Below are 16,705 nucleotides of genomic sequence, written 5' to 3' on the forward strand. Positions count from 1 at the left end.
TCTCAGGGGTCATGCCCGATAGCTGTGCAATACCAGCCATGTGTGGGCCACTTCGTCCAGGTTCCCAAGCCTCGCATTTGGTTTCTTTGTCATGGTTCCAAAGCCTTTTGTTGGTATCTTTCTGGTTCCAAAGCCAATGATTAGGGTGTCTTATCCTAGGTTCCCAAGCCTAAATTGGGTATCTTATAAGGTTCCCAAGCCGAAGTGAAGTCCACTTTGTTGGCATCGATTCGTTGGTATCCATTTTAAACTGAATTAATAATAATGTGGATCTGAAAAAGAAAACAAGTTGTAATTTGTGATCTGCATGCAACAAAATTATCACCTCAATTTCTAGTTAGGAATAATCATTAATTAAGAACACTATAATTGTACCCAAAGCTTGAGTAAAAATAAACAGGGAAAATCAGTGTGAAAAGTGACATAATTGTAAGTTGAAACGTAGGCTGTTGCCATGGTGACATCTCCCAACTTTGTCCCCCTTTTTCGGGCATTGTTAACCTGCGTTGAAAAATGAAGCCCACTTTTCTAGGGGGTTTGAAATATGCTCTTTCTAACGAGACTGATTTGAAAGAGTTTCTGAAAGGTATTTTTCTGTAAAAGCAGGCTGAAAATACCCTATTTTTGGCCTTTTTACACAAATTAGCAACTTTACACTTAATTTGTAAACTAATGGAAAGAGCTTGGAGGTTGAAATTGTACTTTTGAAAACAACGTTGTACTGAGACATTATGTGCCAAATTTCGCATTTATTACTCAATTATTGTGGGAGCTAAGTAATGTCAAACTTTGACTTTTTTTGGAGCACTAATTTTTTCGGCCAAGTTTACTGTAATTCAGCCATTCACTCAGTGCTCGACAAAAATTATTATTGGTAGCACTGAATAGAGCTCCAAAAGTTGTGCAGGGTAGCTAAGTTTCAGTTTTTTTGGAAACATAGCTCGTGAGATATTGTGTCTCAAAGTTGTCAGAATGTCACTGTCGTACTGTATGTCATTGCAGTATGGGGTCAAACAAATGGCTATATCTCCACGAATATTCCACAGGCGAAACTAAAACTTTACCAAAGTTCGTTTGATACATGTGGGACTTTGTGCATAAAGTTTTATCAAAATCCGTGATGGTCATGCAGGGAGCCCTTGATCACTTGACATGGAATAACCCTACCACATTCTGAACAGGTATATGGTTTCTCTTCAGTATGAATTCTCTCGTGTCTTTTTAAATCTGATTGCTGATTAAAACTTCTACCACATTATGAACAGGTATATGGTTTCTCTCCAGTATGCATCCTCTTGTGTTTTGTTAAATTATTTTGCTGATTAAAGCTTCTACCACATTCTGAACAGGTATATGGTTTCTCTCCAGTATGAATCCTCTCGTGAACATTTAAATGTGATTGCTGATTAAAGCTTCTACCACATTCAGAACAGGTATATGGTTTCTCTCCAGTATGAATCCTCTCATGTTTTTTTAAATCTGAATGCTGCATAAAGCTTTTACCACATTCTGAACAGGTATATAGTTTCTCTCCAGTATGAATCCTCTTGTGCATTCTAAAAGCTGACTGCGAACTAAAGCTTCTACCACATTCAGAACAGGTATATGGTTTTTCTCCAGTATGCATCCTCATGTGTTTTGTTAAAGTTGATTGCTGATTAAAGCTTTTACCACATTCTGAACAGGTATATGGTTTCTCTCCAGTATGCATCCTCTTGTGTTTTGTTAAATTATTTTGCAGATTAAAGCTTCTACCACATTCTGAACAGGTATATGGTTTCTCTCCAGTATGAATCCTCTTATGAACATTTAAATGTGGTTGCTGTTTAAAGCTTTTACCACATTCTGAACAGGTATATGGCTTCTCTCCAGTATGAATCCTCTTGTGCTTTCTTAAATGTGCTTGCTGATTAAAGCTTCTACCACATTCAAAACAGGTATATGGTTTCTCTCCAGTATGGATTCTCCTGTGCTTTCCTAAATTTGACTGCATACTAAAGCTTCTACCACATTCAGAACAGGTATATGGTTTCTCTCCAGTATGAATCCTCTTGTGAACATATAAACTTGAATGCTGTGTAAAGCTTTTACCACATTCTAAACAGATATATAGTTTCTCTCCAGTATGAATGCTCTTGTGAACATTTAAATGTGATTGCTTATTAAAGCTTCTACCACATTCAGAACAGGTATATGGCTTCTCTCCAGTATGGATTCTCCTGTGCTTTCCTAAATTTGACTGCATACTAAAGCTTCTACCACATTCTGAACAGGTATATGGTTTCTCTCCAGTATGCATCCTCTCGTGCATTTTTAAAGCTGAAAGATGACTGTATCTTTTACCACATTCTGAACAGACATATGGTTTCTCTCCAGTATGAATCCTCCTGTGCGTTATTAAATGTGATTGCTGAGAAAAGTTTTTCCCACATTCTGAACAGGTATATGGTTTCTCTCCAGTATGAATCCTCTGGTGAACATTTAAATTTGATTGTTGATTAAAGCTTTTACCACATTCTGAACAGACATATGGTTTCTCTCCAGTATGAATCCTCTTCTGAGTTTTTAAACCTGACGGATGACTATATCTTTTACCATATTCTGTACAGTTATACAGTCTCTTTCTGGTATGATTCCTCTCATGTCTTCTTAAACTTGATTGATGATTAAAACTTTTGCCACATTCTGGACTTGTGAATGGCCTCTCACTCTCATGGATCCTCTGAAGACAGATTAAACCTGTTTGATGATATAAAGGGTTTTTTAAAATCATAATATAAAGATGTAGAATGTTTCTCTCCCATTTGGATTATTTTGTACATTTTTAGATACGATATAACATTTTTGATAAAGCTTTTCTTAAGTGATTAATTTTACTCCTACTTGTATTAACCATTTAATTGGCAGATGGAGAAAAGTTTTTTTTACATAACTTGATGTTGAATGAGAGCAACAATGCCAAATAAAGGGTTAATTGTTATGGCTCAATATTCAGCTGGGGGCACTGAACATTTTCTATAAATCTAATAACTGCTAACTACATTAGTCCCAGATTGTCAATACGGGACCATATCTGGGCACTGGCCTAAAAAATCTGGTTCATTGGTGATGGCTGGAAGTTGTATGGATAAGGCTGGTATTCAGTGCACTTCCCACATAGCCAACCGGACACAGGGCTGGTATTTAAGTGATCTTAATTGCCCAGTTAACCATGTGGGTAGCAGCAATGAAGGTCATAACATAACAACCTGCTTCTAAACCGCTGTACCATAAAGCTCTATGCGGTTTACAAAAGCAAAAGTAGTTCCAGTTGGATGAAATGTCTTAGTTGCCTAAGTACTTAGTAAACAGATACATTTTTTAATGTCTCCTAAATTCATGATAAGAGATTTAGATTTTTTTTCCCCAAGATGCGGCTTGATAGGATAAAATATAATTAATTTTGATCCTCTAATGGAAGGAAAAGTGAAATTTGCATTTTAACATCTAGTATGTTTACTATTGTCGAATGAGAACATATTCGTAAGCCCGAAGGTAGTTTTATAGCAAATTTAAACTTAACCTGGGCCTCTACTGGCTGCCAATGCAATTTGTAACATAGTCAAAACTTTTCAACTTAAAAATAAGTCTGACCACTGTATATGTAATTTCTGCATATTTTTCCGAGTGCCCATCAGATAGAAAATTTTGCAATTAGAGAATGACATGGGGAAAAATTTGTCTCTGCTCCGTCCCTGTAAACCATCTGATCCTATCCGCACAAGCCTCAAATAGTTTTATACTGAACTTATTTTTATTAAAGAATAAAAAGAAACAATATTCTGTACAATTGTCATTTTATAAATTAAAGTTCTGGCTGCCGAACTAGAGGAAGAGATCTTCAGCTGGCAGGGCTTTGTTTATAAATGTTTATCAACACAACTAATATACTACTTTGTCCTAAAGCAAAAAAAAAATGAAAAGAAATACCGTATTTTTCACTCCATAAGACGCATTTTTTCCACCTCCAAAAAGGGGGTGAAAAAGTAGGTGAGTCTTATGCAGAGAATATACCAGACAACGGCTCTGAACCAAATAACAGATCTGCTTCTTTCTCTCTCCCTTCCCTCATCCCTCCCTTCTCACTTCCCCACGAGCTTCCCTGGGTCAGCTCAGTCATGCAGTGCCATGTCTCTCTCCCTTCCCTCCATACCCACTCTGCTTCCCAGTGAGTGTGTGTAGCCTGAGAGCTGCTGCAAGCCTCCCTGGGTCAGCTTAGTCACGTGGTGCCATCAGCTTCCGTGTTTCTCTCCCTTCCCTTGGGTCAGCTCAGACGTGCGCAACCTGAGAGCCGCTGCAAACCTCCCTGGGTCAGCTCAGTCGTGCGCAACCTGAGAGCCACTGCGAACTCCCTGGGTCAGCTTAGTCGCACGGTGCCATCAGCTTCCATGTCTCTCTCCCTTCCTTCCATAACCCCCCATGCTTCCCAGCGAGTGTGCGTAGCCAGCAAGTTGCTGCAAGCCTCCCCGGGTCAGCTCAGTCACACGATGCCATCAGCTTCCGTGTTTCTCTCCCTTCCCTCGGGTCAGCTCAGTCACGCGGTGCCGTCAGCTTCCCTCCACCCAACCCCCGCTCTTCCTAGCGAATGCGCGCTGCCCGAGAACAGTTGTGAGCCTCCCCAGGTTAGCTCAGTTGTATGTTTGAGCGTTTATGCCTATAATTGCTGCAGCTCGTGGGAGAGAACAGCTCCAGGAAATCTTGTCCAGTAACTGTCCTCCCGGAGCTGAGCAATTTTCTCCGGGTTTTCTTTGGGGGGGGGGGGGGTTGTTCTTTTTGGAAACCTGAGGGGAGGGGATCTATTGGCAATGTGTATGTGTGAGGGCCCTGTCCTATCCACTCCAACCTACTTTCTCTGCTCCTGTGGAAGGGGAGGGTACAGTGCTGCTAAGTGAGGTTTGCTTTCAGGACTCTTGTAGTAGACATGTATTATTTTATTTATTTATTTAACTAAACTTTTTATATTTATATTACAATCAAATTAACAAAGAAATAGATACACATCACTATATACGGTACTAGCCCACATTTTGGGGAGCTTAAGATAGGATTTTTGACTACAACCTCAACTTTTTATATTTATATTACAATCAAATTAACAAAGAAATAGATACACATCACTATATACGGTACTAGCCCACATTTTGGGGAGCTTAAGATAGGATTTTTGACTACAACCTCTCGAGTACAGAGTGGTGCCGTCAGCTACCTTAGCCATGCATCCTCATTGCAGCCCCACGGGGAAGCTGCGAGTGGGTATGCTGAGGAGAAGCACGTGTGCCCCCCTTCTTCCCACTGCCCAGACAGGAGTAGAAAGGGATGCAAGCGAAAGGCGGCAGCTGCTTGTCAAAGGATCCACTGAGGATCTCTCGCAAAACTGTCTCTTTGGCTTTGGATTTTGGCTCTAGACTTTTGCTCCAGGTAAATATTTCTTTATTATGGTCAACACCTTTGGGGATTCTCCTCAAAATCAATATAGTACAGGCATCAGATTCTCGGAAAAGATAAATGCATATGTATAGGAAACTGAGAAGAACATGGGAATTGTATAATAGGGGAAAATTCTTTTGTTTCACTTATGATGGATCTATTTTTTCTCATTTGTTTTGTTCAACAAGTCTCTCTCGACATGGGATTTTGGCCTGGTATATATTAGTACACAATTTGGTTCAGAATGTTTTTTTTTTTCTTATTTTCCTACTCTAAATCTAGGGTGCGTCTTATGGTCAGGTACGTCTTATGGTGCGAAAATACAGTAGAAATTTTTTTCTACCTTTGTCTTCTGGTTTCTGCTTTCCTCATCTTCTTATCATTCTCTTCCTTCCATCCACTATCTGCCTTCTCTCTGTCCCTTCCATATGGTATCTGCTCTATTACTGTGCCTCTTCCATCTCTCCCCCTCCCTACACCATTGCTCTGGCACACGTCTTCTTCCCTCCACTCCCCCCATAGTATGTCATCTGTCTTCCCATCTTTCCTTCCCTCCCCCAGGTAGTTTTTAGCATCTTTCTCCTCCTTTCCTCCCTTCAGATCTGGCAGCTGTCTCCCCAATCCAGCATGTGTCCTTTTTTCTTTATCCCCTCTTCCATCCCTCCCCACTGTCCTTCAGCATCTTCTCCCCTCTCTCAGGAAGGTTTGTGGGCCAGCGCCTGAACCTTCCTTTTGTTTCGTTGCAGTGGGTGGCAGCGAACTGGGGGGGGAAGAGGGATTGAAGCGCGGTAGGCTTTGGCGGGTAGCAAGCAGCAGCAGGGACCGGAACGGGGAGGGAGATAGGCTTCGGCGCTGAAGGGAGGCAGGCAGGCTGGCTTTAGTGCAGCAGGGAGGGAGGGAAGTAGGTTGACTGGCTTCAGGGGAGGGGGTGGGACAAAGGCTGGAAGGCAGTGAGGGGGACCAAGTTACAAAGGAGAACTGACACTGGATCTGGGGGCCCTAAGGACAAGAGAAGGAGGCATTGGGGACACTAAGGATCAATTTAGTGATCAAAACGTGTCAGTTTTGAGAATTTATATCTGCTGTCTATATTTTGCACTATATTTGTCTATTTTTCTATAGTTACTGAGGTGACCGAGCTCACGGAGATGGGGCAGAAACTGGATTTTTAAATTTTAGTCCTAGTAGTTTGCCGGTCCACAAAATAATTATTTTATTTCTGCCGGTTCACAGGTGTAAAAAGGTTGAAAAACACTGGTATAATCCAACCTGAATTGCTATGATTTTATGGCTGATTCTGTAGCACAGCAGTTAGTATGAAGGTTGGGGTGTGAGCCTGATCTGGGTTCGACTCCCTCATGTCCTTCAGCTGACACAATACTCATTTTAATAAAAATGACAAGCTACAGACCAATCACATCTAATTTTCATCTCAAACAGCACAACATTAGCAATACTAGAAACAATACATTTCAAAAGTTGAGCTTGCATTTGATAGACAGCAGTATTTGACTCCATGTCACATTTATCAAGCCATACTTGAGATTCTGGTTTTTGGGACAATGAAAGCAGTGCTTTAAGCCAGCCTTTTGTCTCAACTGACTGATATGATAGCTAAACAGATTTTACCTTAGCAGATCACAAAGCTATGATATGACAAGGGAGTCAGAGAAACTGGAGTGGAAGGTGGTATAGCTCAATGAATAAAAGCGCTATACTGATCTTACAGAGTTTGTGAGTTCAACTCCTAGCCCGTATTTTACCTGTGGCATTCTACCTTGCAGGTGCACCTTGATGATGTCACAATGAGGTCATCATTGTGCAGCTGCATACCTCCATTTGCAATGAACTAGAAGCCACATTCAGGTCTGTTCTGTTTTATTCTGTTTTTAAGCTTGGCCAATTGAAGTAATGGGCTTTCTCTTTGCTTAGAAGAATGAGCTGATTGTAGCAATGTTTCATGACAAAGAGAGTGTTATTTAGAGCAAGGAATTGCTTCTAAAAACCTCTCTCAAATAACGTCTGTGGGATGCCCAGAGAAAGCTGACTGGATGACCTAGGCTGCCTAAATAGCATAAATTCTGCTTAAGTCTTTCTGGAGCTTAAACCACATCTATCTGAAGCCTATACGGTGCTCAAATTCCTCTACTTTACACTTCTTATAGGAGCTAATGATACTATTGTTATACAAGTTTCTGTGTAGCACAGGAGTGAAGCTTCCCCCCTTCTATGCTGATGTTTCAAGTTCAACTCCCATTCGTTACCTCTCAGTCAAAATGTAATCTTATCCTTTTAAACATGGCATACTTTGTAACTTTTTTGTTTTTATACTGTTGAAGTATACAATTCTTAAATCATGAAGAAAAAGGATATAACAAGGGCAGCGAGATCTACTTTGTTCTGTATCCTAGCAGAATTAACTGCCATTCACTACCTATAAGGAACAGTATAATCCAATCAGAATTGCTATTATTGTATGGCTCATTGTCTAGCACAGGGGTCTCCAAAGTCCCTCCACGAGGGCCAAATCCAGTCAGGTTTTTGGGATTTCCCCATTGAATATGCACGAGATCTATGTGCATATACTGCTTAGGGGAAATCCCGAAAACCTGACTGGATTCGGCCCTCGTGGAGGGACTTTGGAGACCCCTGGTCTAGCACAATGGATTAGAGTGAAGGTTAGCTTGTAAGCATGTCACATTTTTTCAATATGCACACTGATGTTCCCAGATCAACTCCCACTGAAACTAATCTATTATAAATATTCTTTTAAATATGGTATACTGTGTTTTTATTATCCTTTTAATGATGGTATACTTTGGGTTTATTATGTTAAAGCTTACTGTCCTGAAATAATGATAACAAATCAGTAAAAAACTCATTTTTATAAATATAACATCGTAGGGATGTCTATCTGACGTCTATATGAGGGGTTCGGGAAGGCGCGCCTAAAACATGCTCAGCGTTTTAGAGACATCTATCCAATGCCTAAATAACGCTGATTGGCACATGCGCCATAAGGACATCTAAAGCACGCCTAAAGTTAGGCGCACTTTACAGAATCGGGGCCTTTGTGCCCAACTAGAGAATGAAACGGGGAAAAAATTTGTCCCCATCCCTGTGAGCTCAGTCCCCGTCACCACTCCATCCCCGCAAACCATCTGATCTTAACCGCTGTACAATTGTCATTTTATAAATCAAAGTTCTGGCTGCCGAACTAGAGGAAGAGATTTTCAGCTGGCAGGGCTTTGTTTATAAATGTTTATCAACACAACTAATATACTACCTTATCCTAAAGCAAAAAAAAAGAAAAGAAATATAAATTTTTTTTCTACATTTGTTATCTGGCTTCTGCTTTCATCGTCTCATCATTCTCTTCCTTCCATTCACTGTCTGCCTTCTCTCTGCCTCTTCCATATGGCATCTACTCTGTTACTATGCCTCTCCCTTCCATCTCCCCATTGGTCAGGCACCCATCTTCTTCCCTCCATTCCCCCCATAGTATGGCATCTCTGCCTTCTTCCCTTAGGTGGTTTTTTTTTTTTTTAAATATCATATTTATTGAGACAAGAGGCATCTAGACAACGAGAGCCCAACAGTAGGCAACAAAGCAAACAGTATATCACACAAGATCATAATGAAACAATCAGCACAAGCAGGAATGAAGCACGCAAAGGAGCAGGTGAGAGACAGCAGAATCACAGCAGGGTCAAAGTGCAGTGCGGAAACCACTCGCTAGTCAGTGCCCCCCGTCCACTTTTAAATATGGAAGAACATCCCCAATCCCCAAACATTGCAACACAAGCAGTCATCACCCTAATACCACTCCTACACACCAGAACTCCCCCATACACTACAGGTCACATGCAGACTCACAGACACTCACAACACATACACACAATCAAACAGATGCATACACATTCAAACACATGCGCCCTGCCGGAGAGTGCCACACCGGAGACAATAGAAAGTAAAATAGTAAAATAAATAGAAAGAGAAATGAACAGGTCTGGGAAACCACTCAAGCCCGCACAGGAGCCATACCAGCTGCAACAATTATACATCAAGGTCCAAGAACTGCTGCCAAAGGTTGCAATAGTATTTCCATTGATTCTGTGGACGAGTCAAGTAGGTGTCCAGCTCAAAGCGAGCCTGCTGTTTCATCATGGCAACCCACAGAGTATAAGAGGGGGCCTCCTCTGAGATCCAAAAGTTTAAGATGAGCTTTTTCCCCACCAGAATCGCATGTAAAACAAATTTCTGGGAGGGGAAGTCCAGACCATGATACTGGAGGTCATGGACATCTCCTAATAACAAGGCAGGTGCATTCCAAGGCACCGTGCAGTGCAAGAGGAGGTCCAAGCAGCTCCGTACAGATTCCCAAAGAGTCAGTTGCAGGCATGCAAAAAAGGAATGAAGGAATGTGCCCCTATGAGTTTTACATTTAAGACATTTATCGTCAGACCATAACCCCATAACGTGTCCTCGGGCTCTCGTGATGTAAAAGCGGTGCAGAATTTTGTATTGTGTCTCCTGCAAAGACACCGCCTTCACATGACAATAGAGGGTTTGGAAAAAGAACCTAATGTCATGAATAGTTACCTCCTGTTCGAGTTCAGTAGTCCACTCCCCCACCAAAGCAGCGAGACATCTCTCGCCCACCTCATCCCTCCCCGCTCTGTACCAAGTAGAGATTTTGTTAGCATCTGTGGGGGTAGAGAGGAAAATCAAGTCCATAGTCCCATAACCCCATTTGTCCCCATGATCGCGCACCAGTGAGTGGTAATAATGATGTATTTGGAGATAAGTGTATAGATTGGCGGAGGGTAAATGCCACGATGCTTGCATTTGGGCAAAAGAAGGGAACACTCCTCCCCCCAAATCTAAGGCAGCACTCATAGTCGTGTCCCTCCCCGTGTGTCCTTTCAAGCCCGCCAAACCTCCCACCCCAGGAACAAAATCAGGGTTATGGATAAGAGAAATAAAGGGAGAAACCCGAGGCAGCCGACCCTGGTGCATGCGCCACCAATGCCAGGCTCTGCGAAAGGGAAATAGGAATAGGAGAGTATGGGAACCAGACGCCCCCGCACCACCACCAGACTCATGTAGAAAAGGCGAAAAAGACCAGGGCGTACAACAGTCTTCAAGCAGAGCCGCAGGGGAGTAGCGGCGTGAGGAAACCAGATGTTCATGGATCCAACGGAGAAGCGTCACAACATTGTAAACACGAAGGGCAGGCAAGCCCAAACCTCCCCTATCCCTACTCTGCGACAATTTAATAATATTTATACGGGCCACCTTTCCCCTCCAAACAAATGAGCGGACAATAGCCTGGAAAGAGCGTTCGTCCGCGCATGATATCCAGACAGGTATTGTTTGCAAGGGGTAAAGCAGTTTCAGAAAGAGCACCATTTTCACTAAGGCCACGCGACCCATCAGGGATAGGGGAAGCGATTGCCATTTCATACACAGAGTTTTAATCCGTCCAATAGTAGCCGTGATGTTGGCAGCATACAATTTGCGGGGGTCTCTATAGAGCATGATACCTAAATATTTTAACTTCCCTGGTGCAATGCCCACACCCAAACCCTGACACCAAGGTTCCGCGGCCTGGGCCCCTAACAAAAGGGCCTCTGTCTTATCGAAGTTAATGTTAAGACCAGAAAAAACACCATAGGACCGAATAAGGGACATCAAGGTGGGCATGTTACGGTCTGCGTGATTTACATATAACAACGTATCGTCAGCGAACATACTAATGCGAAATTCCCGGCTACCTACCCGAAGTCCCTCCAATGTAGGGTCCTGTCTCAAACGGGAAGCTAGAGGTTCCAATGAAAGGAGAAAAAGGAGCGGCGAAAGAGGACAACCCTGCCGTGTGCCTCTTCCGAGGGGAAAAGGATCAGATACTCCACTGTTCACCAGTAACTGGGATTGAGGATTATGATACAACGCGGAAAGCCAGGCAATGAAGTCTCCATGCACGCCGAAGCGCTCAAGGGTCTTGAAGAGATGGTCCCAGGAGACCATGTCAAACGCCTTCTCAACATCCAAACTGGTGATGAGCACTCTGTCCGCGGGGTCACGGGGAGATTGTAACACCGCTAGCACCTTCAAGAGATTCATGGAAGCATGCCTACCCGGTACAAAGCCCACTTGGTCTTCATGAATAAGAGAGGGCAGGTATACATTAAGCCGCGCCGCAAGTATGCTAGCCAGGATTTTGACGTCTTGATTGAGGAGAGAGATGGGTCGGTAAGACCCCAGAGCATCAAGAGGTCGCCCAGGCTTGGGAAGAATGATAACATGTGCTCTGTTGTGGGTATCCCCCGGAGGGGTGGTAGTGCGCAAGCCCATAAAGAAGTCCCGTAAAGACAATAAACCCGAGGGGGTCCAAAAGTTTATAAAACTCAGGGCCTAGGCCATCTGGTCCCGGTGTTTTAGCCAGTTTAAGTTTCTGAATAGCCACTTGCAGCTCCGTGCCTGTGATGGGACCATTAAGAGCTGCGCATTGGTCGGAAGTCAACTTGGGAAGGGAAATATCCTGGAAGAACTGTTCACTAGCAGACACATCAAAGGGTTGAGCAGCGTAAAGGTCTGAATAAAAGTTCACAAATTGGTGCGTAATAGCCTGATGGGTAACATGGAGTGCTCCCTGTTTGTCTTTGATAGAAGTAATAATGTGCCGCGCCTTATGAGGGCGCACTAGATTAGCTAGCAACCAGCCCGTTTTATCGCCCCAACGGTGGAGTTTATATTTGTAACAGTAAATATTGCGACTAGCCTGCTGATCTAAGAGATGGTTAAGTTTAGATTTGATAGTACTTATAGTCTGTCTGGTAGCGTCATCGAGATGAGAGATGTGCAGGGTCCGATAGGCAGCCAGGTCCCGTGATAAAGAGAGAAGCTCCCCATCCCGTCGCTTTTTCAATGAGGCAGAATAGGCTAAAATGTGCCCTCTCATAACCGCCTTAGCGGCCTCCCAATAAATAACTGGGCCCACATCCTCCACAGAATTGGATAAAGTAAAATCATCCCATTTCTTCAGAAAGAACTCACGAAATGAAGGCTCCATAAAGAGGTGGGGTGACATGCGCCACACTCGGCCCACTGAAGGAGAGCCAAATTGTAAGGCAAGGCCCAAGAGAGCATGATCAGAAACCAGGGGCGCTGAGATAGTAGCGGCCGACAAGGAAGGGAATAGGAAAGCAGAGATAAGTATGTAATCAATGCGTGAGTATGAGGAATGCGGATGGGAATAGAAAGAGAAGTCATATTCATCTGGGTGCATTGTGCGCCAGGAGTCCAGGAGACCCAGCACCTTCATGAGGAGGTGCACCACCTTAGTAAAGTGTCCCTTCGGAACCGACAATGCTGGTTTATGATCCCACTGAGGGTAGGCTACAAAATTGAAATCCCCTCCTAAGACGATCGGTTGGGGCATAAGGGGGACCAGATGAGTGTAAAGGCATGAGTGTAAAGGCATGAGTGTAAAGGCATGAGTGTAAAGGTTAGGAGCATAAACATTACACAATACTAAAGGTTTTCCCCAGAGTTCCCCCACCAGGATAATGTAACGCCCATTAGGATCAGCAATTTGGCTGTGAATGTGAAAGGGTATATTCTTGTGTATTAAGATAGCCACCCCGCATTTCCGAGCTGTGAAGGAGCCATAGCTCACCTGACCTACCCAGTCCCTGCGTAGCTTGTTATGTTCTAGAGGGGTCAGATGGGTCTCCTGCAAATAGGCAATGTCAGTGCGTTCCCTCTTAAGGTAAGCTAGTATCTTTGTACATTTGATGGGGGAGTGGATCCCGTCCACATTAAGTGACTTCACATTCAAGGAGGACATAACTCAAAAAGGTCACAAAGCATGAATAATCAAGTGTAGAACATACAACAAAAAGAGGGTGGGACATCCCAGCTGTATCCCTCCCCCCTAAACATAGACAACAACCAGATGATAGGCTCAAACCCAGAAAAGCTCTGACTTATGACGACTCCCCGGCAGAGAAAACAAACATACAACCCCAAGCACACCACCACATACATTCCAAACAGATTGACACCCCCCTCCCCCTCCCACTCCACCCCTTCAGACCCAAAACCCAAACAAAGCATGGATAACTCCCTGCAAATCCCCAACCCCTAGAACTCTCCTACCGTGCAGCCCCGGACCGCACCACATCAAACAGCAGTCTGACCCGGCAAAGTTAACAGTGTGGCCCCGCCGGGGTCATAGCCCCTCACAAAGCATGTCCCAAACAAGGCAGATGATGGTAAGGCCAGGAGAAAGCTTATAACAGAAACTCCAGACAGTGAAATGCATAAAAGGACATAGGGTACATAAACCAATGCAAAAGCGTAACAGCAATGTCCAAAAAAAAACCCAACAAAAAAAACCACCTAATAACAGAGGAATTAAGGTGCATCACAAATTAAGAGATCAGTCTCCTTGAGGGAACAAAACAATGGAACCGAACATTCAAGTGCAGGGCAGAACCTCACACCATGGGTGACCAAGGCACTGCAGAGGAAAGAACCCCCGGAGGCTTTCCCATGAGCAGATAGCCCACGGAACAGCAAAGCCAGGGTTACAAAATTGCAAAAGAATACACTGTAGAAGATCCACCTGGACTATGAAGCGGATCTGCAGAAGGTAAGTACTGACGCGTAGCTCAAGGAATAAAGCAACTGTCACGATGGGCACCCAATTCGCCCAGTGCAGCCAAGCAGAAAACCGGTGCCAAACGGAGCCGTCGCACCACCTCCTCAGCGACCCAACTCAGACAGTGCCAAACCAAGGAAGGAGAACAGTGTCTCATGGAAAAGCCCGTTCAGAGCCCAATCAGGAGGCACGCCGGTCCCCCGGCGCCATGGCAGGGAGAGATTTGATGAACCCTCCAACTCTGCAGGCGAGGTGTAAATAGTTGTGGTGTTGTTGTAGGTCACCCTTGCCCTTGCAGGATACAGCAGCGAGAATCTGATGTTGCGCTTGAATAACTCACTGCAATGGGGTGCCATAGCTCGACGCCGCGATGATACTTGTGGCGAGAAGTCCTGAAAAATGAGCACCTTGTGACCCTCCAGTTGCAGGTTTAGATCCCGTCCTCTACGATAATGGGCCAGGACATGCTCCTTCAGGGCATAATTAAGAAACCATGCAATAACTGGCCGGGGCCGGGAATCCTCCTCACGTCGGGCGCCCAACCTGTGAGCCCTTTCTATAGAGAACGGCGCCAAAGAGTCAGGCAGTGCAACAGCTTTAGGCAGCCAGTCCTCCAGCCACTGGCGCAGGTCGACATCCCGAATGCTGGAAGGGATCCCCACAAACCTCAAGTTGTTACGGCGGCCCCTATTCTCCTGATCCTCAAGGTGGTCCGCCATGGCCCTATTCGCCGATTCCAATGTGCGAATGTGCTCCTCGAAGTTAGCCGTGACATCCTCCTGCTGGGCTATACGATCTTCAGCCCGCTGAATCCTGCCTGCCTGGGAGTCCAAGCTTTCCTTTATACCTTCCATGAAGGTGTGTATAGTGGCCAGTTTGTCTTCCATGACTAACGTGAGTGAGCGGGTGAGCTCTTGTACCGCCGCCGCCTCCAGCGTGAAGATAGGCGCCTCGTGGTGTTCCGCCATCTTGACTTTGGCTCCCCTAGTCTTGTCCCTCACGGCCCGGGCAGGTTTTGCTGCCATGGAATCCGTCCCCGTCGGAGCGGAAGCGAAGAGGCAGATACTGCACTGCGAGGGGAGTCGGGTCTGCAGTGTCGGGTTCGCCGCCGGTCAGTCGGGAGCAGTTTTAAAATGAAAAGATTGGCGGCGCGGCCCGGAGCTACGCGAAGCCACGTCCGGTCACCCTCCTGGCATCACGTGCCCCCCCCTCAGGTGGTTTTTAGCATCTCTCTCATCCTTTCCTCTCCTCAGACCTGGTATCTGTTTCCCCAAACCAGCAAGTGCCCTTTTCCTTTATCCCCTCCTTCCATCCAGTATGTGTTCCATTCTCGCCCCTCCACACTTTCCTTCCACGTCTTGTCCCCTCTCTCTCCTACCCACTAACATGTAGCGTCTGCTCCTCCCTCCCCATTTACTTCCAGTGTGTTCCCTTCTCTCCTCCTCACTTCTTCAGTGCCTGTTCCACTCTCTCCCCTCCCCACTTTCCTTCAACGTCTGTTCCTCTCATCCCTTTTCCTCTCTCTCCACTTCCCTTCAGCACCCTTTGCGTAGCCAGCAGCCCCCTAACTCCCTCCCTTCCCCTCACTTTCGCTGGCGATTTTCATTGTCTCCGAGCAACCCAAGCCTTTTTCTCAAGTCTCTGTGGCTGCCTGAAACTGACAGAACTTCCTGTTTCCAGTTGCGTCAAAGGAGAAGTTTTAGGCAGCCGCACATGACTTGAGAAAAAGGCTCGGACTGCTCGGAGACAATGAAAATCGCCAGCAAAAGTGAGGGGAAGGAAGCACGATGGCTGGACCATGGTAATCGTGAGGGAGGGAGGGGGCTGCTGTACCGCATAATTGTGAGGGGTGAGAAATATCTTGTACGCATTCCCTCACTTAAATGCGGGGACAGGGTCATTCACCGCTCCATGGGGCGGTGAATGGCCTTGTCCCATACCTGCGGCAACCAGAATTTTTTCCTCCCTGTGTCATTTTCTATTCCCAGCATTACTTCAGTGCTGTGTCTGTTCCACCTGGGTGCATACTGATGATGTCGTGATGATGTTAGGGTAGTGCAACCCAAAACGGCCATTTTCTCTGCTGAACAGCAAACATAAATGTTCTCTTTGATACTCTTTTCCTGAGAGCTGGGAACGGGGTGTATCATGCAACAGATATACACACTTCATTTGCTGAATTCATAACTTTTTAAAGCCAAAGCTGAAGTCTCCATGTACAATCCAACATGTGCTCTAGGGGACAGAGCAGTAGAAAAACCTGCAGGTATGTAAAACTCCTTATAAAGAACTCCAAAAGAAAAGTTGTGAAAATATATAGCTATATCTAGAAATGCTGAATTAATAGAGAAACACAAAATTTATGACCTTAAACAAGAAATATTGAGGGGGAAAAGTAAAATATATCCTTATAATGAATCAGATTGATAGGCCAGCTCTACGCGTGACTAAAAGTTAGGTGGTCATATGAGCGTCTACGCACGCTTAAGAGCAGCGATTCTGTACGAAGGCGTCTAACACGAAACCACGCCCACGCCTAACATGCATAGTGCCTAATTTTTTGAAGGCGCC

The 16,705-nt window shown here is 44.7% G+C and overlaps 1 pseudogene; it reads right to left on the bottom strand.

Moving 5' to 3' along the window:
- Nucleotides 1-1,080: 1,080 nt before the first annotated feature.
- Nucleotides 1,081-16,705, bottom strand: part of LOC117355250 — a 44,706-nt pseudogene continuing 29,081 nt past the window's right edge.

This window comes from Geotrypetes seraphini, chromosome 2 (assembly GCF_902459505.1).
Source record: "Geotrypetes seraphini chromosome 2, aGeoSer1.1, whole genome shotgun sequence".
NCBI classification, from domain to species: Eukaryota; Metazoa; Chordata; class Amphibia; order Gymnophiona; family Dermophiidae; genus Geotrypetes; species Geotrypetes seraphini.